Source organism: Capra hircus, chromosome 3 (genome assembly GCF_001704415.2).
Source record: "Capra hircus breed San Clemente chromosome 3, ASM170441v1, whole genome shotgun sequence".
In the NCBI taxonomy this organism is placed as follows: domain Eukaryota; kingdom Metazoa; phylum Chordata; class Mammalia; order Artiodactyla; family Bovidae; genus Capra; species Capra hircus.
In genome coordinates, this window is record NC_030810.1 from 20,010,153 (window position 1) to 20,037,638 (window position 27,486).

At 43.4% G+C, this 27,486-nt stretch overlaps 1 long non-coding RNA gene across 1 annotated transcript; it reads right to left on the reverse strand.

Moving 5' to 3' along the window:
* Positions 1,454–24,259, reverse strand: LOC106501974. The gene is made up of 3 exons (XR_001295528.2): positions 24,139–24,259; positions 11,271–11,459; positions 1,454–1,673 (listed from the first exon to the last, which is right to left on the reverse strand). It is a non-coding gene; the product is annotated as an uncharacterized LOC106501974 (long non-coding RNA).

The window sequence follows — 27,486 nt, forward strand, 5'->3', positions numbered from 1 at the left end:
GGATTGGGGCTTTTTGTCTCATTCTCAGAAAAAATTTCAGTTTGGAAATGTTTTTATGCCAGAATTTCCCCAGGCCTCATCACCCTGTAAGTACAAACGAGGTCACATTAACAGATAAAAGACAGATCGTACTGGCTCAGGCCCACGTTCAAGACTGTAGGCAGTGAGACTGACAGGTGACCTAGAAAACTGGGTTACCTGTGAAACTGATGTTTATTTAAAGGTTACAATGGGAACAAAAGTAGCAGTGGAAAATCTGAGTGTGATGGCAGAAGCATGGGTGCTGCTGCATGAGGGGGTGGGGGAAGTTCCAGCTTAAGGGTATGTTGCAACAATGCAAAAAGACAACTTTCTGTGGCTACTTTATGGTGACCCCTAGATCCTCATGGTTCAGAGGTGCATGTGTGCTAAGTCACTTCAGTTGTGTCTGACTCTTTGCGACCCTATGGACTGTAGCCTGCCAGGCTCCTCTGTCCACAGGATTCTCCAGGCAAGAATACTGGAGTGGGTTGCCATGACCTCCTCCAGGGGACCTTCCTGACCCAAGGATTAAATCTGGTCTCCTGTGTCTCCTGTATTGCAGACAGATTCTTTACCTCTTGGAGAGGGAAACAGCAGCCCACTCTAGTACTCTTGCCTGGAAAATTCCATGGATGGAGAAGCCTGATAGGCTACTGTCCATGGGGTCACAAAGAGTCGGACACGACTGAGCGACTTCACTTTCACTTTCACTTTTCTTTACCTCTAGCGCCACCTGGACAACTCGGACTTTAACAAAGGCTCAGTTTAACCAGTCGAAACAAGACACGCCTGCAATGTAGGCCATCTCTTCTCCCTGCTCACCCAATTCTCCCCTACAATATCAAGTTACATATTAAGAAACATAAGAAGGGAAAAAAAAAAAAAACACACCGAGTCATAAGCTCAAACCATAAGCAGCACTGACTTTAAACCCGGTCCAGAGACAACCTGCAACAGAGAGGTGCCCTCTGTCCCTGACTGGGAGCTGTCTCAACACAAGCTTCTGGCACAGAGGATGACAGTCACAAGAATCACTTCTGGCCTGAGGGAGTCTCAAGCCTACTTAAGTCACCACCATGACTTCAGGAGGCCAGACTTCTGATAGCACACAGAGGAACCAGAGCCTTCATGTGCAGAAGCGTTTCCCACTTGAGAACAATACCTCCAAACTACAAAAGCTAAAAGTTGAGAAGCTGAGAGGCAAAAATCCTGTGGGTTATTGGGTATAAGAGTGAAATAAGTATTTGTATACATCACATTGTAGACATCCTAGTTGCATGCACTGATTCCCAGACCCATATATTCTGGCTGTGGGGGAGGAAGTACCATATAATCATCTCTGAATCAGAGCATATACTGTTACTGAAAGAGTGTGTGTGGGTCTGGGAGCTCACTGCTCAAAAGGCAATAAACAGGCCAAGCTGGAGGAAAGGAAAGTTTGCTTTATTTCACATGCCGGCAACTGGGATGGGGGCGGCGGGGACAGGAGGAACCAGCATCATCTTGGTTGCTTTAGGTACAGCTAATCTTCAGTTCCAGGGTCCCGTCTGTTCCCATTTCTTTGAGGCCAGTTCTCAGAATTGTGGCAACTCATGTTGTGGGTACAGTCTGGTCATCATGTGGTTAACTTCTCCATCTGTGTGTTTTAGTATCTATAAGACAGCTCAGAATATCAGCTATAGCCCTTGAGAAAGAACTAAATGTCCTTGACTATGCTTAAAGAGTATATTATTATTATTTGGTTTCCCTTTGTTTACACATGTTCTTATTTCTCCAATTAAACTTATTCTTTGACTTAAGTTTCCCACAGACAAAAGGCAGGCAGAGGACATGGGTGGGGAGGGCAAGGACCATACAGTCCTGCTCCATTTCAATATTTCAGCCTATAAGACAGAACACTGTCCCTTCAGAGTGTTGCCTCCTAACTGACTCCAAAACTGAGTCTTCAGTAAGCCATTCCACCTTTTTAGTAAGCCAGATACTTCTAGGTAATGGTAAAAGTAGTAAGACCAGTCAATTCCCTGAGCATGAGCCCACTGACTGTGGATAGAATCCATGACAGTACATAAAGTATCCTGAAAGTCTGTAGGTGGTAGAATTGACAGAAACATTACAGGCAGGATATGGAAAATCCATATCCATAATATATGTTTAGTCCTCTAAGGATGGATTTATGACCTTTTCATGATGAAAGAGATATAATATATTCAGCCTACATCAGCTGGCTGGCTTGTTCCTCTAGAGAATGCTATCTATTGGGGACTCAGTGTTGACATCATCTGTTAGCAGATTAGGCACTCAGAAGCAGCAGCAATCAAGCCAAGTCAGCTTCCTTAAGGGAAAGACCATTTTGTTGAACCCATGCAGAGTTCTCACCTCCATCATCAAAGCATGCTGTTCATGAATCCATTAAATATGCACTGGGGTGGCTGATGAAAGGGCATAGATTTGATCCAAAATCCTAAAGGTCTATACTGTGATTCTCTTACTAGTACTTGCCTAAGGTTTTATTACCATCCTTATTTGTTAGAGATTCTTGACTGTCACTGGACCTAGTGATCATAGGGACCAAGTAGAAAAACATCTTGTGCTACAGCCTGGACTTGCAGAAGCTTTGTTTCACCATTTGACACTTGCAGCCTTATAAGGGACTCCTCAGATGGTTCCAACTCAAAATGTGGTTTACACTGCCTCCAAAAGCCAAAAAGACCTATCAATTATGATTCTTTTGTCATGGTAGATAATACATCAATTTGTCTGTCACTGTGGAAAGAATATCTCAACATGCTCCAGTCTGCTGGATTCTCAGAAATCACTGAAGCGGCAGGTCCCTCAGATTTATCTCAAACTTTCTGGTTTGCTCATATCTTAGTAAGGCTTCCAAATTAACTGCTACTTTTGCTCATCAGATTCAATCAGCAAAATGTCATCTATGCAATAGACAGAGTGACGTTTTGCAGAACATCAGCACCGTGGAGATCTCTGCTGACTATAACATGGCAGGCAGATTGAGAGCTGACATAGGACTAAGCCAAGATGGTGAATGTCTTGGCTGTCGTTGCTGCCAGGGAAAAGTAAACTGTTCATGGTTACCTTTTCAACGTGGTATGGAGAAAAAAGCATTAGTCACATAACAGGGCCAGGGACTCTATTGATTTGTTCCAGTACAGAAACTCTTTTATAATGGGAGTTGCAACTGAAGTCACACCCTAACTAAGTTTATTGAGATCTATAGTTATTCTCCAATATCCATGCTATCCAGGCCAAACAGGTAAATTAAATAAGGATATCCTAGATATCACCAATCTTGCATGTTTCAAGTCTTTGCTATTGAACTGATCTTTGTAGTTCCCTCAGAAATACAGCATTGCTTCTGGTTTACTATCTTGGTAGGAGGAGAAAGTTCAAGGGCCTTCCATTTTGCTATTTCTACCATAATGACCTTGTCCCATGGGTTAGAGAGCCAACACAGGAATTTTTGCCTCTGGTCAAGTTTGTCTGTTCCAATCACTGGGGTAATTACCATAGGGTAGACCCATGAACTGACTGATCCCATACACTGGTGGGCCACAGTGGCATTTTGGGCTCCCAGGAATTAACATTAATCTAAAAGTAGTATCTAGACATCCACCAAAGCTCTGAGTATTTTCTTTTCTCCACTTTAGTAAATGATATTAGGTATCTTAAGGAAAGGCTCACAAGGAAGATTTATATCATATATTTGTGGCAATTCTATAGGATTCTTCCATAGTGAGACCTAGCTTTTGGTTCAGTAAAGGAGCTCTGGATTTCTGAACTGGATTAATTATGTAAATTGAATGAGAAGCCATGATTTTCCACTGTGGTGACCCAAAAGAACTGAAAACAGGTACTCCAACAGACAATTGTTTATAAATGTTCACAGCAGCAATATTCACAACAGCCAAAAAGATGGCATGAATAAATTTTAAAAATTGTAGTATATCCATCCCATGGGTATAATTTATCCATAAAAACAAATGAAGCACCGATACATTGCTATAGCTTGGATGAATCTCAAAAGCATGCAAAGCCAAATAAGTGAGACAGAAAATAGCACATACTACATGGTTCACTTAATATGAAATATCCAGAATGGGAAAATCCAAAAAGACATTAAAGCAGATTAGTAGTTGCCAGGGACTGGAAGAGGGAGGAATGGGGAGGGATTGCTTAATGGGTATCTTCTGGAGTGATAAAAAAAAGTTTGAAGCTAGAGAGAGGTGGGTGTCTACAACATTGTGACTGCACTACATGATACTGAATGGGACACTTTAAAATGGTTAATGGTATGCTATATGAATTTCATCTTCATTTTTTGAAAGAAAAGTAACAAAACAGTACCCATAAATTAAAAAGTAATGAAATTATTCCTTCTCTAGTACCAGTGGAAGCAGAGCATCCTGTTTTTCAGTCATGCATATTTTTACCCTTTTACTTCAGAGAAACAGTACTTAAAAGAAATTGCAATGATCCAATACTACTATATAGTTACATATTTTGCTGAGTTGTTGGAATTTTGGGGGGTTGGGTAGGGATTGTTATGAAGTCTGATAAGGAAAAGAAGATCTATATAAAGCCTTTTTGTATTGGTCTCTTTGTTCTCAAAGAGAACATTTCTTTTTTAAATATACATATCTATATTTTTATTTGGCTGCTTTGGGTCTTAGTTGCGGATCATCCTACAGATGCTCTTTTGTAAGCATCTAATTTCTTGCATTGAATTCTTTTATGTTCCTTTCCTTTTGAATGGTTTCCATTTCTTATCCTGAACCTCATTGACTTTTGAGGGTATTTAAAGAGATAAAGCATTAAAAGCAATCAGCCCAGTGCCTGGCACATGGAGAGGGGTCAAAATTGATAGCAATTATTATTATTACAACACATTATTTTCTAGTTTTTATTATTACTACATGATGTAGGATTTCAATGTTTCTCCCTTTTCTTTGTTTCCCAATCCTGGTTAGATTATAAAAGGTTCACTGAGGGACTTCCCTGGTGGTCCAGGGGCTAAGATTCCTTGCTCCCCATGCAGGGGGCCTTGGTTCGATCCCTGATTGGGGAACTAGATTCCACATACTGCAAGGAAGACAAAGTACAAAGTACAGCCAAATAAAGGAATATAATTTTAAAAACAAACAATAACAACAACAAAAAGGTTCACTCAAAGAACTGAGGAGTCCTAAACTTTTTCTCTGTTTTCATTTAGGCTCCTCATATTAGTCAAATTTCTTCAGAAAGAGACTTCCCTGGTGGTGCAGTGGTTATGAACCCACCTTGCAATGCATAGGATGTGAGTTTGATCGCTGGTCAGGGACTAAGATCCCACATGCCACGGAGCAACTAAGTCCACACACCACAACCAGAGAATTCGTGCACCGCAACAAAGATCCTGTGTGCCACCACTAAGACTCAACACAGCCAAATAAATAAATATTTTTTAAAAGGTTCTTCAGAGAAAAAGAATCAATAGAATATATGAGTGTGTAAGGATGTGTGGGTATGGGTAAGTATGTGCAAGCATGCACACACACACCCTAGCAAGTTTGAAATTTGTAGGGCTATCCAACAGTGTGGAATTCCTGGCATAAGTTGATAGATTCTTGAATCAGAAGGCAGAATTCCTCTCTCTTCAGAGGACCTCAGTCTTTTCTCGTAAGGCCTTCACCTCACTGGATGAGGCCCACCCACACTATAGAATGTAACTTGTTTGACTCAAAGTCTACCCATTTAAATGTTAATCTCATCTAAAAATACTTTCACAACTATTTGACCACATAACATAGACTAGTTAAACTGACACAAAATGAACTATCACACTATTCAATTATGTCATGCAATATTTATCTATTGATGTTAATCCACAATGCTTTGGGGCATAAGACATATTTGATTTCACTATGTACATGCTAGTAAAGTAATGCTCAAAATTCTCCAAGCCAGGCTTCAGCAATACGTGAACTGTGAACTCCCTGATGTTCAAGCTGGTTTTAGAAAAGGCAGAGGAACCAGAGATCAAATTGCCAACATCTGCTGGATCATGAAAAAAGCAAGAGTTCCAGAAAAACATCTACTTCTGCTTTATTGACTATGCCAAAGCCTTTGACTGTGTGGATCACAATACACTGTGGAAAATTCTGAAAGAGATGGGAATACCAGACCACCTAACCTGCCTCTTGAGAAATCTGTATGCAGGTCAGGAAGCAACAGTTAGAACTGGACATGGAACAACAGACTGGTTCCAAATAGGAAAAGGAGTACGTCAAGGCTGTATATTGTCACCCTGCTTATTTAACTTCCATGCAGAGTACATCATGAGAAACGCTGGATTGGAAGAAACACAAGCCAGAATCAAGATTGCCGGGAGAAATATCAATAACCTCAGATATGCAGATGACACCACCCTTATGGCAGAAAGTGAAGAGGAGCTAAAAAGCCTCTTGATGAAAGTGAAAGAGGAGAGTGAAAAGTTGGCTTAAAGCTTAACATTCAGAAAACGAAGATCATGGCATCCGGTCCCATCACTTCATGGGAAATAGATGGGGAAACAGTGGAAACAGTGTCAGACTTTATTTTTGGGGGCTCCCAAATCACTGCAGATGGTGACTACAGCTATGAAATTAAAAGACACTTACTCCTTGGAAGAAAAGTTATGACCAACCTAGACAGTATATTCAAAAGCAGAGACATTACTTTGCCGACTAAGGTCTGTCTAGTCAAGGCTATGGTTTTTCCTGTGGTCATGTATGGATGTGAGAGTTGGACTGTGAAGAAGGCTGAGTGCCGAAGAGTTGATGCTTTTGAACTGTGGTGTTGGAGAAGATTCTTGAGAGTCCCTTGGACTGCAAGGAGATCCAACCAGTCCATTCTGAAGGAGATCAACCCTGGGATTTCTTTGGAAGGAATGATGCTAAAGCTGAAACTCCAGTACTTTGGCCACCTCATGCGAAGAGTTGACTCATTGCAAAAGATTCTGATGCTGGGAGGGATTGGGGGCAGGAGGAGAAGGGGACGACAGAGGATGAGATGGCTGGATGGCATCACCGACTCGATGGACGTGAGTCTGAGTGAACTCCGGGAGTTGGTGATGGACAGGGAGGCCTGGCGTGCTGCGATTCATAGGGTCGCAAAGAGTCGGACACGACTGAGCGACTGAACTGAACTGAACTGAACTGATGTATGTTTTAAAGGTATGGTACTTCAGTTTTCTTAGATTGAGTATCTGATATATGCAATAAACTACAGAAGACTGCAAAATGAGTAAGGAATAACCTGGGGCCTCTTCCTGCCTTTCACATGCCACAGCTAGAAGATCCTGCATGCCCCAACGATCAAAGAACCCACATACCACAACTAAGATTCAGCACAGCCAAACACATAAATAAATATAAGTGAAGTGAAGTGACTCAGTCATATCTGACTCTTTGTGACCCCATGGACTGTAGCCTACCAGGCTCCATCCATGGGATTTTCCAGGCAAGAGTACTGGAGTGGGTTGCCATTTCCTTCTCCAGGGGATCTTCCCGACCCAAGGATCGAACCCAGGTCTCCTGCATTGCAGGCAGACGCTTTACCGTCTGAGCCAAAATTACATGGAGCGTGAGATATAGGAAGACCATTAGGGTCCATGGCAGTAACCCAGGCAAGAGATGTCAGTCACATGGATTAGGATAATAGCAGTGGAGGTAGGAGTGGAGATTAGAACAAGTAAATGATTTTAAGAGCCCTTTAAGAGGAAAAGTGAAAACATTTGGATATGGATTGGGCACAAGGTGAAGGAGAGGTTGGGGTCCCAGGGTTTCTGGTTGGTACAACCAGCTAGTCAGTACATCGTTCACTCAGACAGGGAACACTGGACAAAGAAAAAGTATAGGAGAAACTGTGTGTTCAGCCTCAGGTATGCTGAATTTAAGGTAAGACACTCAAATAGAACTATCCAATAAGCAGCGGGGTATGCAGGTTTGAAGGTCAAAAGGGAGGTACAGCCTGGAGATGAATATTTGGAAGTCATATCCAGGGCCAGTCTATCTACTAGGCATGGCTAGGCACATTAGTGCCCCAATACTCTCAGGGCTCAGTTCAGTTCAGTTACTCAGTCATGTCCGACTCTTTGCAGCCCCCATGGACTGAAGCACGCCAGATTTTCCTGTCCCTCACCAAATCCCGGAGCTTGCTCAAACTCTTGTTCATTGAGTCAGTGATGCCATCCAACCATCTCATCCTCTGTCGTCCCCTTCCCTTCCTGCCCTCAATCTTTCCCAGCATCAGGGTCTTTTCCAAGAAGTCAATTCTTTGCATCAGGTGGCCAAAGTATTGGAGTTTCAGCTTCACCATCAATCCTTCCAATGAACATTCAAACTCTTGGGGCTCATATACACACAAAAAAAGCTTTAATCTCCTTTAAATCAGAAAAAGAAGTCTTACTAGACAAAGATGTTTTAATAGAAATTCCATGGATAGAGGAGCCTGGTGGGTTGCAATCCATGGAGTTGCAAGAATCAGACACAACGGAGCACACACACACAACACACAATATATTCATCTTTACATCAATGCAGTCGTAAAAGATAATTTTAAAAGAAATGGTTCCCTAGGAAGGAGTGAGCCCACAAAAGTCCTAATGCTGTTCTGGTGGTATCAGTAAGGATGCTTCCTACCACAAATATCAGAAAGCCCACTCTCAATGACTTCAGCAGCGATGATATTTAATTTCCCTTGTTCAGCATTAGCGTGGCCTCCAGAGATGACAGGAAGCTTATGCCCTCAAGGACAGAGGCTCCTTCCAACTCTCTACTCTGCCATCTCTGCTGTTGGCTCCATCCTCAGCTGGAAGCACACCAGTGCAGTAGGTCCAGAACACATCCAGACTTATCAACATTTCCAGAAACCAAGCTCCTGAGGAATGTCATGTCTAGAGAATGCTTCTCTCCTAGGAGTGAGAAAACCTTTCCCAGAAGCCCTGCAGCAAATGTCTTCTTAAGTCTCACTAGGCAGATACCCATTCCTAAACCAGCTACTGGCAAGAAGGAAGGAATTTATATGATGGGCTCAGACTAATAATCTGGGGTGCAATACAGGTTAGGGGGTCAACCACAATGCCTTCTCTCAAAGACTTCCTCCAGGTGGGACTAGAAGCTAAAAGAAGGGATGAGCTCACCCAGGGAAGAGTGCTCAAGAGGAAGAAGCACAGAGGACCTAGGAACTTTAGTATATCCATGTTATGAGGGCTTCCTCACTGATGGAAGAGACTCATCATTAAATACAGTTGCAAATGGACTGGAATGTGAACACTCCAGCCTGGGTGTTGGAGGCCCAGCTGGGAAAACTGGTCAACCACTTGTAAAAGAATGAAACTAGATCACTTTCTAACACCCCACACAAAAATAAACTCAAAATGGATTAAAGATCTAAATGTAAGACCAGAAACTATAAAACTCCTAGAGGAAAACATAGGCAAAACACTCTCAGACATAAATCACAGCAGGATCCTCTATGATCCACCTCCCAGAATTCTGGAAATAAAAGCAAAAATAAACAAATGGGATCTAATTAAAATTAAAAGCTTCTGCACAACAAAGGAAAATATAAGCAAGGTGAAAAGACAGCCTTCTGAATGGGAGAAAATAATAGCAAATGAAGCAACTGACAAACAACTAATCTCAAAAATATACAAGCAACTTATGCAGCTCAATTCCAGAAAAATAAACGACCCAATCAAAAAATGGGCCAAAGAACTAAATAGACATTTCTCCAAAGAAGACATACGGATGGCTAACAAACACATGAAAAGATGCTCAACATCACTCATTATTAGAGAAATGCAAATCAAAACCACAATGAGGTACCACTTCACACCAGTCAGAATGGCTGCGATCCAAAAATCTGCAAGCAATAAATGCTGGAGAGGGTGTGGAGAAAAGGGAACCCTCCTACACTGTTGGTGGGAATGCAAACTAGTACAGCCACTATGGAGAACAGTGTGGAGATTCCTTAAAAAATTGCAAATAGAACTGCCTTATGACCCAGCAATCCCACTGCTGGGCATACACACCGAGGAAACCAGAATTGAAAGAGACACATGTACCCCAATGTTCATCGCAGCACTGTTTATAAGAGCCAGGACATGGAAACAACCTAGATGTCCATCAGCAGATGAATGGATAAGAAAGCTGTTGTACATATACACAATGGAGTATTACTCAGCCGTTAAAAAGAATTCATTTGAATCAGTTCTGATGAGATGGATGAAACTGGAGCCGATTATACAGAGTGAAGTAAGCCAGAAAGAAAAACACCAATACAGTATACTAACACATATATATGGAATTTAGAAAGATGGCAATGACGACCCTGTATGCAAGACAGGAAAAAAGACACAGATGTGTATAACGGACTTTTGGACTCAGAGGGAGAGGGAGAGGGTAGGATGATTTGGGAGAATGGCATTCTAACATGTATACTATCATGTAAGAATTGAATCGCCAGTCTATGTCTGACGCAGGATACAGCATGCTTGGGGCTGGTACATAGGGATGACCCACAGAGATGGTATGGGGAGGGAGGTGGGAGGGGGGTTCATGTTTGGGAACGCATGTAAGAATTAAAGATTTTTAAAAAATAAAAAAAAATAAATAAAAATTATAAAAATAAAAAAATAAAATAAATTTTATGACATTGTGAGAGGAATACACATCCAGTAGAAACTGTAAAAAAAAAAAAAAAAAAAACCTGTGTGACTGGGTAGTTTCTTAAACTTTCTGCCTCAGGTTTCCTCTCTGAATAATACCCTACACATAGTAAATATCAAATAAATTCAGCTATTATTTTTTTATGGTCATCCACATTATTATTATATTTAGGTGATGGGAAGACACTGGAAGGGAATTGACAGGCAAGTGTCCTGGACAGATTTGTGGCTTGGTTATATGGCTTGGGCAGGTTGTGCTCTGCACTGGGTTTCCTTTTCACGAGATCACTGCGAGCAACTCTCCAAGTTTCCCTCTGGCTGCCCCCAAGGTTGAACCCCACCAGAACCCTCCAGGCCCCAGCAGCATCTCTATAAAATCTGTGTGTTGGTTTTAGCTACACTCCTGTGTCTTGGAATCAGGATAAATTACTATCTCTCCTTTCACCCCTGTCTGCTTGCATTGTTGTCACTCAAAGAAATTAATCAGGTTTATTAAGCATGACCTCCCTTTTGTGAGCCTTGCTCCTGGTCCGCAGATCTGTACCTGTCTGCTGCTCTCCTAGCTCAGTTCCAGTTGGGGAGGCCTCAGCCTCTCTCGGTGTTCTGGTGGGGGCAGGGACAAGCAGCCGAGTGGCCACATCTTTTGTTATTTGCAGAGATTGACGCACTGGGCTGGATTGGACAAAGGCAGGATGCTCCGCTGTAGTGAGCACAAGGCTCTTTGTTGCCATGGCTGTGGAAGAAATAGGAATAGAAAGGATAAATGTTGCATCCAAATACACTAATAATTAACACTTAGCACCATGGATATAAAAAGCACTTAATGCTAAATTACTGTGATCATAATAGCTATTCTTTATTCAGCCTGACTCCATATGGCATCATGGTTTGGTAGTTAAGTGTGTGTGAACTGGAGCCTGACTGGGTCCAAATCCTGGCTCTGCTTTTTGCCAGTGTGGGCCAGTTACTCACACTCCTTGAGTCTCAGTTTTGCATCTGTAACGCACAGACAGTGGAAGTACACAACCCATTGTGTTATGTGAGTTCACACTAAAAGCACTTAAGCATGACCTGCCACATAATAAGCACTCAATAAATACCATATTTTCATATAAATTGGTGGGCAAATTTAGACCTCAAAACAAACTTATGACATAGATGTTATTATTACCCCTATTGATTGATTGAAGATTCCAAGACTCAGAGAGGTTGAGTAACTTTCCCGAAGTCACCCAGCAAGAAATTAGCAGGACCAATTCTGACTGACCCTAAAGTCATGTGCTTTCTACCACACATGTCACTGTCTTCCACGAGCTCCTGGCAAGAGGCCCCACATCAATGTGATGGTGCAGTATTGGTGACTTTCACAACACTCTTTTTCATCACAGGTGGTACAGACCAGGTAGTTTCAGAATGAAGGACAGAGGAGTCTTGTGGACAAGGCAGCTTAATCAAGGTTTCTCTATTCTTTAGCCTGGCTTCATGCGCAGACCCCCAGGCTTCCATACGTACAATGCCCAGTCCTCTGGTGGAAGGTGGAAGGCCAGCTAGGGAAGAGCAGAGACATAGCCCAGGTCTGTCTCAGGCACCATCCGTCTGATGGCTTGGCTTGTAGAGAGGAGCCACAGGGCAGAACTTGGCCATGGGACACCAGGCTACACCAACACCAGGTCTGAGCCCAAGATGGTCCAGGACAGATCTTGCACCCCAAACGTAAATAAAGTAAAACAGCACAGCTCAAAGCACCTTCATGCCAAAGCACTTAAAATTCTTGAGGGATGTCTACATTTTGGTTTTTTTTTCATGTAAAAGAATCCAAGTCTGGCTTATCATACTTTCTGTGGAGTGGACATCTGGCTGCCAGACCAAAAAGTTCCCACAGGGCTCTGACCACTGTCTAGCCTAGTCAGGCCTCTGCCCATTCCTCCACACAACCTCCAAAGCTAGGCCTCTGCTCATACTTCCACACAACCAATTCTTGTTATGTATTCAATAGCAGCTCAATTCCTAAATGACCACCCAGGCAAAAATAAAACAGCCTTACAAATATCTCTGAGAAAGAGAGGCAATTGGCTATATCATTAATTGCAACCATTCACTGAGCCCAAACTCTGGGCAAGGCACTGTACTTACCATGACCCTTGTCACAGGCCCTACCCATCCCTCACTTATCAAGTTTAAGTTTATGGCTAGCTCCTGACGGCTCCTCCTCTGTGATTCATATTCAGATGTCCATCTGCAAGCAGGTAAGACGTGGCTGGGTTTACCCTTGACTCTGGGAAACACAGCCTTGAATATACAGCCTGGTGTCAGGAGAAGAGCCTGTGAAGGGGGCTCCCTAGAGTCCACAGGCTATGCCCACCTCTACTTCAAGACAGCAAAGACTTCTCTTGTGTGGACAGGCAAACTGTCAGTGCTATGCGGATCCCCCCACTCCTACGCAGGCTCTGATCACAGACCCTCTTCCTCAATCCCTTCCACCCACACCTGCCTCTTGCCTCCTCCTCATACCCCAGGGGCTCTCAAATGGTGACCAGAGAAGGAAGGAAATGGCCAGGCTAAAGATTCAGTGAAAATAACAGGAGCTTTATACTTGGACAGACATGGGTCTGAATTCCACCATGTTATTTAATAGCTCTGTGACCTGGGCTGGTCACTTGACTTCTCTGAGTCTGTTTTCTAATCACTGAAAGGAGAATAATCTTCTGTACTCTTAGGGTTTCTGTGAGGATTAGAAAAGGTATATATCAGTATGTTATGCTCAGTGGCACTCAATAAATGGTAGATATTGTCAGATATAAATTGGCCTCTTTTTAAAAATTTTTCAAAAGATTTTATTTATTTATGGCTATCCTGGGTCTTTGCGGCTGTGCGGGCTTTTCTCTAGTTGAGATGAGCAGGGGCTATTCTACAGATGCACTGCGCAGGCTTCTCATTGCAGCGGTTTCTCTTGTTGCCAAGCATGGGCTCCAGGGCACGCTGGCTTCAGTAGTTGAGACTCCCAGGCTCCAGAACACAGGTTCGATAGTTTTGGCAAAGGGGCTTAGTTGCTCCATGGTATGTGGGATCTTCCCAGATCAGGGGTTGAATTTGTCTCCCCCATTGGCAGGCAGATTCTTTACCACTGAACTACCAGGGAAGCCCTATAAGTTGGTCTCTTTCCATTCATTTAAAGTATATACACTTTCTCTCTCTAAATGCTTACAACCACCAGGCAACAGTCAGCCCACTCGTGATGCTGCTGTAAGGAGCTTGGCTAGGTTAGAGTAGCTTTCCTGCTGGGCATGGAGCTTAGTCTAGTACATATGTTGCAGTTTCAGCCCCTCTGTCCATGGTTTGGTGACCAATACTCTCGAGTTGCCTGAAGTTCAGCCTTGGGAAATCTGGTATGATTGGTCACCCTATCAAGACAGTTGACCCAGAGCAGACGGAGAAGATGTGAGACCTGGAAAATAGCTAGGATTCCCATAACCTCTCCCAGTTTGCTGGATTGATGAGCCAGACTGGGCATCAACTCCACCCTTCCTTCTAGGTTCCCAGCCAAAGCCTAGTTAAACTGAAGTCAAGGGCGACACCTAGAGTCTGTGTGAAAAACTGCAGTCTGGTAACCACCTACCTGCCCTTGAGGCCTTAGTTGGGTTAGTTCCTTTCAGTTCAGTTCAATTCAGTCGCTCTGTTGACTCTTTGCAACCCCATGGACGGCAGTATGCCAGGCCTCCCTGTCCATCACTAACTCCCAGAGTTTACTCAAACTCATGTCCACTGAGTTGGTGATGCCATCCAACCATCTTATCCCTCTGTCGTCCCCTTCTCCTCCCGCCTTCAATCTTTCTGAGCATCAGGGTCTTTTCCAACAAGTCAGTTCCTCACATCAGGTGGCATTAAAGTTTCAGCATCAGTCCTTCCAATGAATATTCAGGACTGATTTCCTTTAAGATGGACTGTTTGGATCTCCTTGCTGTCTAAGGAACTCTCAAGAGTATTCTCCAACACTGCAGTTCAAAAGCATCAATTCTTCAGCGCTCAGCTTTCTCTATAGTCCAACTCTCACATCCATACATGACTACTGGAAAAACCATAGCTTTGACTAGATGGACCTTTGTTGGCAAAGTAATGTCTCTGCTTTTCAATATGCTGTCTAGGTTGGTCATAGCTTTTCTTCCAAGGAGTAAGCGTCTTTTAATTTCATGGCTGCTGTCACCATCTGCAGTGATTTTGGGGCCCCAAAAAATATTCTGTCACTGTTTCCACTGTTTCCCCATCTATCTGCCATGAAGTGATGAGACCGGATGCCATGATCTTAGTTTTCTGAATGTTGAGTTTTAAGCCAACTTTTTCACTTTCCTTTCATCAAGAGGCTCTTTAGTTCCTCTTCACTTTCTGCCATAAGGGTGGTGTCATCTGCATATCTGCGGTTAATGATATTTCTCCAGGCAATCTTGATTCCAGCTTCATCCAGTGCAGCATTCTCATGATGTACTCTGCATATAAGTTAAATAAGTAAGGTGAAAACATACAGCTTTGACATACTCCTTTCCCAATTTGGAACCAGTCTGTTGTTCCATGTCCAGTTCTAACTGTTGCTTCTTGACCTGCATAGATTTCTCAGGAGGCAGGTCAGGTGGTCTGGTATTCCCATCTCTCTCAGAATTTTCCAGTTTGTTGTGTGCACATAGTCAAAGGTTTTGACATAGTCAATAAAGCAAAAGTAGATGTTTTTCTGGAACTCTTGCTTTTTCGATGATCCAGAGGATGCTGGCAATTTGATCTCTGGTTCCTCTGCCTTTTCTAAAACCAGCTTGAACATCAGGGAGTTCACAGTTCACGTATTGCTGAAGCCTGGCTTGGAGAATTTTGAGCATTACTTTACTAGCATGTGAGATGAGTGCAATTGTGTGGTAGTTTGAGCATTCTTTGGCATTGCCTTTCTTTGGGACTGGAATGAAAACTGACATTTTCCAGTCCTGTAGCCACTTCTAAGTTTTCCAAATTTTCTGGCATATTGAGTGCAGCGCAGCACTTTCACAGCATCATTTTTTAGGATATGAAATTAGTTAATTCAGTAAATATTTATTATTGAGCTCTCACCATGTGCCAACCCTTGTATTAGGCACTAGGCACAAGTCCTGGGGGTCTTAGAAGACATCCTCAAACAAGTTAAATTTATGTTGAGACCTGAGGTTGGAGAAGGAAATGGCAACCCACTCCAGTATTCTTGCCTGGAGAATCCCATGGAAAGAGGAGCCTGACAGGCTACAGTCCATGGGGTTGCAAGAGATGGACACGACTTAGTAACTAAACCACAACCACCACCTATTGAGGTATTTGCTAGGTCAAGGCAGGAGAGCAAGAGTTTTCCAGGCAGGAAGAAATAGCAAAGACAAAAACTCTGAGTGGAAAGGAGCACAAAACATCCAAGAAGCTAATTACAGTACGAAGGAGGGAGCCAGTGATGACAACAGCAGTTGGGAGGGTTACTAGGGCCTATTAAAAAAAGTCAGGGGATTTTTGTCTTTCGGGTTTTTTTTTTTTTTTTTTTTTGGTCTTTACCCTGAGTGCAATCCGAACTTAGTGAAGGGTTTTAAGCAGGACTGTAACATAATAGGGCTTCCCCAGCGGCTCAGTGGTAAAAAAAAATATGCCTGTAATGCAGAAGCTGTGGGTTCATTCCTTTGGTCGGGAAGATCCCCTGCAGAAGGAAATGGTAACCCACTCCAGTATTCTTGCCTGGGAAAGCCTATGGACAGAGAAGCCCGGCAGGCTACAGTCCACTGGGTCACAAAAGAGTCAGACACAACTTACCAATTAAACAGCAATAACATAATCAAACCTGCATTTTTCAAAGCTTACTCTGGCTTGGAGGGTATTAAGTCTAAAGCCAGGGAGGCGATTAGAAGATCACTGCAGTGTCCAGATGGTCCACAGTCTGGACCTGGATGGTGCAGGGAGATGATGAGAGATGATGGTTTGAGAGATGTTATGGAGACAAATGGGCAGAGACATGGTAATTGATTGGAGGTGAGGGTTGAGGAACAGTGAAGTTCACAAATGACTTGCAGGCTTCTGGCTAGGATCACTGGACAGCAGTGGGACAGCTGCTGTGATGGAAGCACAAGAAGGAGGATGATGTTGGACACATGGAATCTGAGGGACCCATGGGACATCCACATCAAGATGGCAAATAAGCATGTGAATAAAGATTTGTTGTTGTTCAGTCACTAAATCGTGTCCAACTCTGCAACCCCAAGGACTGTAGCACACCAGTCTCCTTGGTCCTCCACCATTTCCCAGAGTTTGCTCAAATTCCTGTCCACTGGGTCAGTGATACTACCTAACCATCTCATCCTCTGCTGCCCCCTTTGCCTTTAGCCTTCAATCTTTCCCAGCATTGGGGTCTTTTCCAATGAGTTGGCTCTTCACATCAGCTGGCCAAAGTATTGGAGATTCAGCTTCAGCATCAGTCCTTCCAATGAGTATTCAGGGTTGATTTCCTTTAGGATTGACTGGTTTGATCTCCTTGCAGTCCATGGGACTCTCAAGAGTCTTCTCCAGGTTAGGAAGAAGGAAATAATGTGGGGGTCATACACTTGCAGATGGTAACTGAAGCCCTGAGCAGCACCAACCTTTACACGTGGGCAGAGGAAGACCAGGCAAGTATTATAAAAAAAAGTGTTATAAAAGCCAGGGCCAGAGTGTTTCAGAAAGAAAAGCGTGCTCAACCCCATAAAACATTTCTGAGAGGCAGCAAGATGAGATCCGGAAATTGTTGACTAGACAACATGAAGATCATTAGTAACCTTAGATCCTTTTAAAGTGGAATGATGGAGAGAAGTCAAGTTAGAGTGAATTGTGCTGTGAACAGGAGGTGAAGAGGTGGAGAAAGTAACTGAAGCCAATTCTTTCAATAAATTTGGCTAAACTATCACAAGTTACCAGTGAGAGTGTGTGTGCTATGTCACTTCAGTCATGTCCAACTGTAACCCCATGGACTGTAGTCTGCCAGGCTCCCCTGTCCATGGGATTCTCTAAGCAAGAATACTGGAGTGGTTGCCATGCCCTCCTCCAGGGGATCTTCCTGACCCAAGGATCAAATCTTTTGTCTCCTGCATTGGCAGGCGGGTTCTTTACCACTGAGCTACCAGGGAAGCCCTAGCACTTCAGGCAGAAGGATGTGCTAGTAACTTCAAGAATGTGAGAGTGTAATTAGGTACAACTTTTTTGAATGGCAATTAGGCAGAACTTATGAAAATTAAAAACACACATAGTCTTTATCCCAACAATTTTACTTCCAAGAAGTTAGACTGTAAATGTACTTTACCCATGTACAATGACTTACAGAAAGGATATTTACTGTGGCATTTTATAAATAGCTAAAGTGAAATACAACTAACACATTCATCAACAGGGGGCTGGTTAAATTAGCTATAATACATCCATGCGACAGGATGTTATATGTCCATTAAAAAGAACATGTTAGATTGATATGTATTGAAATGGGTACATACCTAAGACTGGATTTATCAAGGAAAAAAGTATGCCATATAAATGCGTGTATAAATGAACAGAAAATACTTTAAATGGATACATAAGAAACTCTTCATAGTGGTTACTTCTGCAGAGTAGTCAGTGTAAGAATTTTACTTTTCATTTTATGGCTTTTCTTATGTTTGGATCTTTATTGAGAGCAATGTACAATGAAAACTTATGTAATTTATATATCTATATAATAATTGATATAACTAGTTTTTTAATGGGCAGCAGACTTAAATAGACATTTCTCCAAAGAAGACATACACATGGTCAGCAGGCACATGAAAAGATGTTCAACATCGCTAATTATTAGAGAAAGGTAAATCAAAACTACAGTGAAGTACCAACTCACATTGGTCAGAATGGCCATTATCCAAAAAATCATAAATGCTGGAGAAGGTGTGCAGAAAAGGGAACACTCCTACACTGGTGCTGGGAATGTAAACTGGTACAGCCATCATAGAAAACAGTATGGGGGTTCCTTAAAAGGCTAAAAATAGAGCTACCATGCAATCCAGCAATTCCACTCCTGGGCAGGTATCAGGGAAAGATGAAAACTCTAATTCAAAAAGATACATCCAGGGAATTCCCTGGAAGTCTAGTGGTTAAGACGGCACTTTCACTGCTGTGGGCCTGGGTTCAATCCCTGTTTGGGGAACTAAGATTCTGCAAACCATGAGGCATGGCCAAAACACAAGTAAACAAAAATCCCAAGAGGAAAAATGCACTGTAATGATTAAGAGACTAAAAAAACTAAAAAAAATTTTTAATTTAAAAAAATTTGAAATTCTATCCTCTCCATTTACCAGCTGTCTGATTTGCTGACTTGGCAAATTATTTAACTCTTCTTTGCCTCAGTCTCCTCATCTACAGTGGACAAAATTACAGTATTTTTGCTTAATGAGTTAATGTGTGTTACAGAAGGTTTTGTTCTTATTACAAACATTCATTATCCATAATTAGATTAAAAGTAGGGGCAATGTCAAGTGTGTGTGTGTATGTGTTCTTAGCAGATAGTAAAGTTCCTCATATATAGTATAACAAATATTTATTAAATAAATGAAATACTAGAAAGAAAAAAGTACTTGGAAAATCATTTTTTGTTCTCATTTTTTTACTTTGCATATGTTAGTTCCATGAAATAATGTTAAATAAAAAAATAATAATCTAGGGGACTTCTCTGATGGTCAGGGGTTAAAAATCTGCCCTGCCATACAGGAGACATGGGTTCAATACCTGGCTGGGGAACTAAAAATACCACATGCCACAAAGCAACTAAGCCTGAGCAGTGCAAGCACTGAGCCTGCATGCTCTGGAGCCTGTGTGCCACAGCTAGAGAGTCCATGCACCTCAACAAAAGATCCCTCATGATGCAAGGAAGGTTTTGCATTCCACAACTAAGACCCTCTGCACCCAAATAAATTTGTTAATGTGATGTGTATATATATATATATATGTATACATACACAATGGAATATTAGTCAGCCATGAAAAGAATGAAATTGCCATTTGCAGCAACATTCATGAACCTAGAGAATATCATACAAAGTGAAGTAAGTCAGAAGAGAAAGACAGATATTATATATCACTTATATGTGGAATCTTGAAAAATACAAAACAGAAACAGACTCACAAGACATAGAAAACAAACTTATGGTTACCAAAGGGGAAGGGGATGGGAGGAGAAGGAAAATAATCTGAAAAAAAAAATTTATATATATATATATATGTATAACCGAATCACCCTGCTATACACCTGAATCTAGCACAATACTGTAAGTCAACTTTACTTTCAGAAAACTTATTTTTACAAGTTTGACTGTGAAAGGGAGGAGAATTATACAAAAACAGTTGTAGAAGTAAGCAGGATAGAAGAGAAAGGAACAGTTTGGGTTTTCTTTTTTTTAAGATGAGAGACAAGAGCAGTTGGCGGGGGTGGGGGGGTGCGGGGGCGGGGTAGAATGGAAGATTCTAGATGAGAGAGAACTATTGATCTCTTAAGAGGGAAAGAGTAAAGATATACAGGAGAGAGAGGAAAATCAGTAAAGCAAGTTCACTGATTTTACAGGGATTTCCAACTGTGCAGGGATTGTCACCCCAACTCTATCCTTTTCTTCACCACCTGTGTTGTTCATGCATGCATGTTAAGTAGGCTCAACAGTGTCCGACTCTGTGTGACCCTATGGACTGTAGCCCACCAGGCTCCTCTGTCCATGGGATTCTCAAAGCAAGAATGCGGGAATGGATTGCCAGTATCACATCAGTATCACTGATGATGTCAGTGTTGGTGGGATCCAGTGCCCTGGTTAGTCCAGCAGGTTTTCAGAGCCTGGCCCTAGGGCTATGGAAATGAAAACACATTCTGCCACTCCCACCCTCCCAGGAAGCTCCCAATCTAGGGGTTTAATTAGTTGACCCCTGAACAACACAGGGCTTCCCAGGAGGCACTAGTAGTAAAGAAGCTGCCTGACAATTCAGGAGACATAAGAGTCACAGGTTCGATCCCTGGGTCAGGCAGATCCTTGGGTCGGGCATGGCAACCCAATCTAGTATTCTTGCCTGGAGAATCCCATGGACAGAGGAGCCTGGCGGGCTACAGTCCATAGGGTCACACAGAGTCGGACACAGCTGAACCGACAGCATGCATGCATGAACAACACAGGTGGTGAAGGAACAGATAGGGCTGGGGTGACAATCTCTGCACAGCTGGAAATCCCTGTAAAATATGCATATAACTTTATAGTCAGCCCCCCATATCTGCTGTTCCACATCCTCAGATTCAACATACCACGGATGATATACTAATACAGTATGTATTTATGTATGATGCCAAAACCATCACAAAGAAAAAGAAATGCAAGAAGGCAAAATGATTGTCTGAGGAGGCCTTACAAATAGCTGAGAAGAGAAAGGGAAAGCAAAGAAGAAAGCAAAAGATATACTCAACTGAATGCAGAATTCCAAAGAATAGCAAGCAGAGATAAGAAAGTCTTCTTACGTAAACAATGCAAAGAAATAGAGGAAAACAAAAGAATGGGAAAGACTAGAAAACTCTTCAAGAAAATTATACCAAGGAAACATTTCAGGCAAAGACAGGCACAATAAAGGAAAGAAATGGTAAGGACCTAACAGAAGCAGAAGAGATTAAAAAGAGGTGGCAAGAATACACAGAAGACCTTTACCCAAAAAGGTCTTAATGACTCATATAACCATGATGGTGTAATAATCACTTACCTAGAGCCAGATATCCTGGAGTGTGAAGTCAAGTGGGCCTTAGGAAGCATTACTATGAACAAAGCTAGTGGAGGTGATGGAATTCCAGTTGAGCTATTTCAAATCCTAAACAATGATGCTGTTAAAGTGCTGCACTCTATATGCCAGCAAATTTGGAAAGCTCAGCAGTGGCCACAGGACTGGAAAAGGTCAGTTTTCATTCCAATCCCAAAGAAAGGCAATGCCAAAGAATGTTTAAACTGCACAATTCTGCTCATTTCACATGCTAGCAAGGTAATGCTTGAAATCCTTCAAGCTAGGTTTCAACAGTACGTGAATTGAGAACGTCCAGATGTACAAGCTGAATTTAGAAAAGGCAGAGAAACCAGAGATCAAATTGCCAACATCCGTTGGATCATGGAAAAAGCGAGAGAATTCCAGAAAACATCTAATTCTGCTTCACTGACTATGCTAAAGCCTTTGACTGAGTGGATCACAACAGACTGTGGGAAATTCTTAAAGAGATGGGAATACCAGACAGACCACCTTACCTGCCTCCTGAGAAACCTGTATGCTGGACAAGAAGCAACAGTTAGAACTGGACATGGAACAACAGACTGGTTCCAAGTTGGGAAAAGGGTATGTCAAGACTGTATCTTGTCACCCTGCTTATTTAACTTATATGCAGAGTACATCATAGGAAATGCTGGGCTGGATGACTGACACACTGAAATCAAGATCACCCTCAGATATGCAGATGATATCACCCTAAAGGCAGAAAGTGAAGAGAAACTAAAGAGCCTCTTGATGAAGGTGAAAGAGAAAAGTGCAAAAGGTGGTTTAAAATTCAGCATTCAAAAAACTAAGATCACGGCATCCGATCCTATCACTTCATGGCAAATAGATGTGGGAAAAATGGAAACAGTGGCAGATATTACTTTCCTGGGCTCCAAAATCATGGCGGACAGTGACTGCAGCCATGAAATTAAAAGACGCTTGCTCCTTGCATGAAAGCTATGACAAATTTAGAAAGCATATTAAAAAGCAGAGACATCACTTTGCTGACAAAGGTTCATATACTCAAAGCTATGATTTTTCCAGTAGTCATGTATGGATGTGAGAGTTGGACCATAAAGAAGACTGAGCATCGAAGAATTGATGCTTTTGAACTGTGGTGTTGGAGAAGACTCCTGAGAGTCCCTTGGACAGCAAGGAAATCAAACCAGTCAATCCTAGATGACATCAACCCTGAATACTCATTGGAATACTCTGGCTAATTGATGTTAAGAACTGACTCATTGGAAAAGACCCTGAAGCTAGGAAAGATTGAAGGCAGGAGGAGGAGAGGACGACACAGGATGAGATGGTTAGATGGCATCACTGACTCATGAGTTTGAGCATACTCTGGGAGATGATGAACAGGGAAGACTGGCGTTTTACAGTCTATGGGGTTGTATAGAGTTGGACACAATTTAGGGACTGAACAACAACAGGATGTATTTACTGAAAAAACCCCACATATGAGTGGACCTGCATGTAAGTTCAAACTCATGTTGTTCAAGGGTCAACTGTACTAACAACTGTCAATCAACTACACTCGCTCTCACCTCCCAGGCCTTTGTATAAGCTGTGTCCTCCACCTGGAGCATTTCACTCCCAATCTCCAACACATAAAGCTACCCCTCACCTTTTCAATTCCTACTTAAAAATCTGGTCTCAACTTCCCCTGGAAGCCTTCCCTAGACCTCCAGACAATGTTAGAAGCAACAGTTTCTTCACTGGCCTCCCCAGTCTGCCCTGGCACCCCTCCAGCCTATTATCAACTCAGCAGCCAGATAGGTTCAATGAAAATGCAGTCTGATATGTCAGCCTTCATCTTAAAGCCTCCAATGGCTTCCTATCTTGTTAGATAAGTGAAAGTGTTTTTTTTTTTAAGTGAGTGTTAGTCACTCAGTCCTGTCAGACTCTCTGAGACCCCAGGGCCTGTAGCCCGCCAGGCTCCTCTCTGTTCATGGGATTCTCTGGGCAAGAATGCTAGAGTGGGTAGCCATATCCCTTCTCCAGGGCATCTTCCCTACCCAGGGATCGAACCTGTGTCTCCCACATTGCAAGCAGATTCTTTACCATCTGAGCCACCACGGAAGCCCATCTTACTCAGTGTAAAAGCCAAAGTCCTAACAGGCTAAAAGCCCTCCTCCCTATCTTCTTCCAGCTTCACTGGTCCCTTGCTCCAGCACACCAGCCCCATTCCTGCCTCTGAGCCTTTCCGTTTGTTCCTCTTGCCCCCACACTTCCTTCAACAATTAATTAAAAAGTCACCAACTCGGAATTCTGACATTTTACAACATGGATGAAACTTACAGGCATCATGCTAAATGAAATAAACCAAACACACACTGCCCAATTTCATTTACATGAGGTACCCAGAGTAGTCAAAATTATAACAGAGACATTAAAATAGAATAACGGTTGCCAGCGGCTGGGGGGAGGGGCGAGTGGAGAATTATCTACTGGGTAGCGCTTCAGCTGTGGGAAAAGGGTTCTGTACTTGGAAGAGGTGCTGGGTGCACAACACGAATATACTCAATGCCATTGAACTGTACCTTAAAAATGGAACATGGTAAATATTATGTGTATTTTACCACACACAAACACACGCACAAAGTCACCTTCTTTACGGTCTTCCAGGTCACTCCTTATAAAAAGTCAAGAACTCAAGGAGAACGGGATCACGTGGAAGAAGGGAGAGGGCAAAGCCAGAAAGGATGGAGCCACACAGGGAGCCTCCTTGAAAGGGTCGGGGCCCGGAAGAGGCGGCGCCTGAAAGGCGGGACCTTCCCAGAGCGCGTTTCTGAGGAAGAGAGTAAGTCCGGAGCTTGGGAGGAGCCGGCTCCGGAAGGGCGGAGTCGGGCGCGATCATGGAAGGGCGGTGGTGGGGGTGGGGAGAGGAGGGCGGGGCGGGGGAGAGGAGGGCGGGGCGGGGGAGAGGAGGGCGGGGTGGGGGAGAGGCGGGGAGGAGGGGGAAGGAGAGTGGGGAGGGGGCTGAGGAGAGGGGGGCGGGGCGGGAGGGGAGAGGGGTGAGGAGAGGAGGGCGGGGCGGGAGGGGAGGGGGGAGGAGAGGAGGGCGGGGCGGGGAGGGGAGGGGGGAGGAGAGGAGGGCGGGGCGGGAGGGGAGCGGGGAGGAGAGGGGTGGGAGGGGCTTGAACGGTGAGAGTTCTCCTGTGGAAAGAGGCGAAAAGTGGGAGGGGAAGCGGTGGGGGAAAGAGCTGGAAGCTGCTGAGGAACCGAATTTCCTCTGAGGCAGAGGGCATCTCGGGTAGCCGGCTTCCTAGACTGAGCGCTCCACGAATTCGACCTCTTGGCCCTCCACACCCCCCATCTCGACCTCTTCTGACCTTGTCGTTGTAGACGTGTTAGGCGTGGCATCACCACCTCACCTCTCGGACCACGCGCCCTCGCGTACTACAGGCCGGTTTGCTCAGGTCTCCACCCTCAGCATCAGTAGCCCCAGTCAGTCAGTTCAGTCGCTCATCCTTTCCGACTCTGCGACTCCATGAGCCGCAGCACGCCAGGCCTCCCTGTCCATCACCAACTCCCGGAGTTCACCCAAACCCATGTCCATTGAGTCGGTGGTGCCATCCAACCATCTCTTCCTCTGCCGTCCTCTTCTCCTGCCCTCAATCTTTCCCAGCATCAGGGTCTATTCCAATGAGTCAGCTCTTTGCATCAGGTTGCCAAAGTATTGGAGTTTGAGCTTCAACATCAGTCCTTCCAATGAACACCCAGGACTGATCTCCTTAGGATGGACTGGTTGGATCTCCTTGCAGTCCAAGGGACTCTCAAGAGTCTTCTCCAACACTGAAGTTCAAAAGCATCAGTTCTTCAGCACTCAGCTTTCTCTATAGTCCAACTCTCACATCCATACATGACCACTAGAAAAACCATAGCCTTGACTAGATGGACCTTTGTTGGTAAAGTAATGTCTCTGCTTTTTAATATGCTCTCTAGGTTGGTCATAACTTTCCTTTCAAGGAGTAAACATCTTTTAATTTCATGGCTGCAGTCACCACCTGCAGTGATTTCGGAGCCCAGAAAAATAAAGTCAGCCACTGTTTCCACTGTTTCCCCGTCTATCTGCCATGAAGTAATGGGACTGGATGCCATGATCTTAGTTTTCTGAATGTTGAGCTTTAAGCCAACTTTTTCCCTCTCCTCTTTCACTTTCATCAAGAGGCTCTTTAGTTCTTCACTTTCTGGTGTAAGAGTGGTGTCATCTGCATATCTGAGGTTGTTAATATTTATCCTGGCAATCTTGATTCCAGCTTGTGCTTCATCCATGTATTATACCATATACTATTTCTTTTAATCATAACAATCCCATGAACTAGGTACTATTATTATTCCTATTTTTACAGATGAAGAAATTAAGGCTCAGAGAGGTTAAGCAACTTGCCCAAAGTTATACAAGTGCTAGTCAGAATTGGAGGTGAATTTTAATACCAGGTCTTAATGGCTTCTGGAGCCCATGTTCTCAAAATTACTGGTGTGTGGAGTAGCACAAAGTGCCTTTCACCACTAATGACCAGCTTCCAGGTACTGACTTACTGACTGTAGGCCTGAACACTCAGCCAGGCCTTTTGCTAAGCCCTGTCTCCTTGTTGCATCCTTCTTCCTCTTGCCAGTGAAACTCAATAATAAGTTGTCACACCAGGCTGCCTGATAAAGGAGTCTCTTTTACAATGCCTCAGACCATAGCATCCGTCCCACTATCTCCCCAACCTTATGCTCCGTGGGTCCCCTGAGGGCTTGTCTCACACTCCTCACTGAGCTTTTGCTTATGCCTTCTGCCCTTCTTGGAATGCCCTTCCAATCCCTTCAACAGCTACCAGTGAAGTTCCAAAAGAGTCCTAATTGCCTCAACCCAGGGATCTCACACTGTTCTGAATGACAAGACCAGAAGTGCCCCCACTAAGCTTCTCTGGCCCAGTATCCAATCAAGAAACTGCAAACAGCAGGGAGGGCTTGTTCAATCCTAAGGCTTTCCTGGTGGTTCAGCTGGTAAAGAATCCACCTGCAATTTAGGAGACCTGGGTTCGATCCCTGGGTTGGGAAGATCCCCTGGAGAAGGGAACAGCTACCCGCTCCAATATTCTGGCCTGGAGAATTCTATGGACTATTCCATGGGATCTCAAAGAGTTGGACACAACTGAGTGACTTTCACTTTTCTTTCAATAGAGTCAGGAGGGTGAGAAAGGACACCCATGCAGCTATTCCTTTCAGATCCTAAGCCACTGTTTTTTGTTTTTCCCTCTAAATCTTGTTTAGGACAAGGAGGGTAAACCATACTAAGAGAGAAGTGAGGTTGAAAAAAGAGGTGGAACTGAGAGATTTCCCAAAAGATAGATGCATGTAGTGAAGAAGGAATTCATAGGGCCTGGACTCCATCTTAGGCCTGGTCATGCTGATCATGCTCTGCCACCTTTCCAATGGACTCTGAACTCTGTGTTTAGTGCCTATGAAAACAACAACAGAAGGATAAGACCCGCTCCAGACAGGGGAACCTTGAAGATCGTATCTAGGTTACTCTTCGCCTAAGAGAAAACATACACTAATCACCCCTTCCTCCATCCAGGCCATAAATGTTTCTGTATCAATCGGAGTGTAACCTCGGGTTTATTGATTATTGGCTAATTGTTTGACTGTTTGAGCACGTGAGCACACAGCACGTGAATGATGGGGTTATTGGGATTGTATTTTCCTTGGTTTATGTAAGTTTCAAGGAATTTGGAGTGGTGGGTTCAGACACATATACATGGGGTATAAAAGATTTTCGCATATGCTGGTCGGGGTTCTTGGCTAAGAGGAGACTCTGCCTTGGGGCCGCCGGTGTAATAAACTGCACTCCACTGTCTGCATTGTCCTTCTGAGTGAGTTTGTTTCCTGGAACGTGTGGCTACATTAGGAGCTATATAAATGGTCTATCTTCCTATAACATAAATTTCTCTGCACAACTTTGG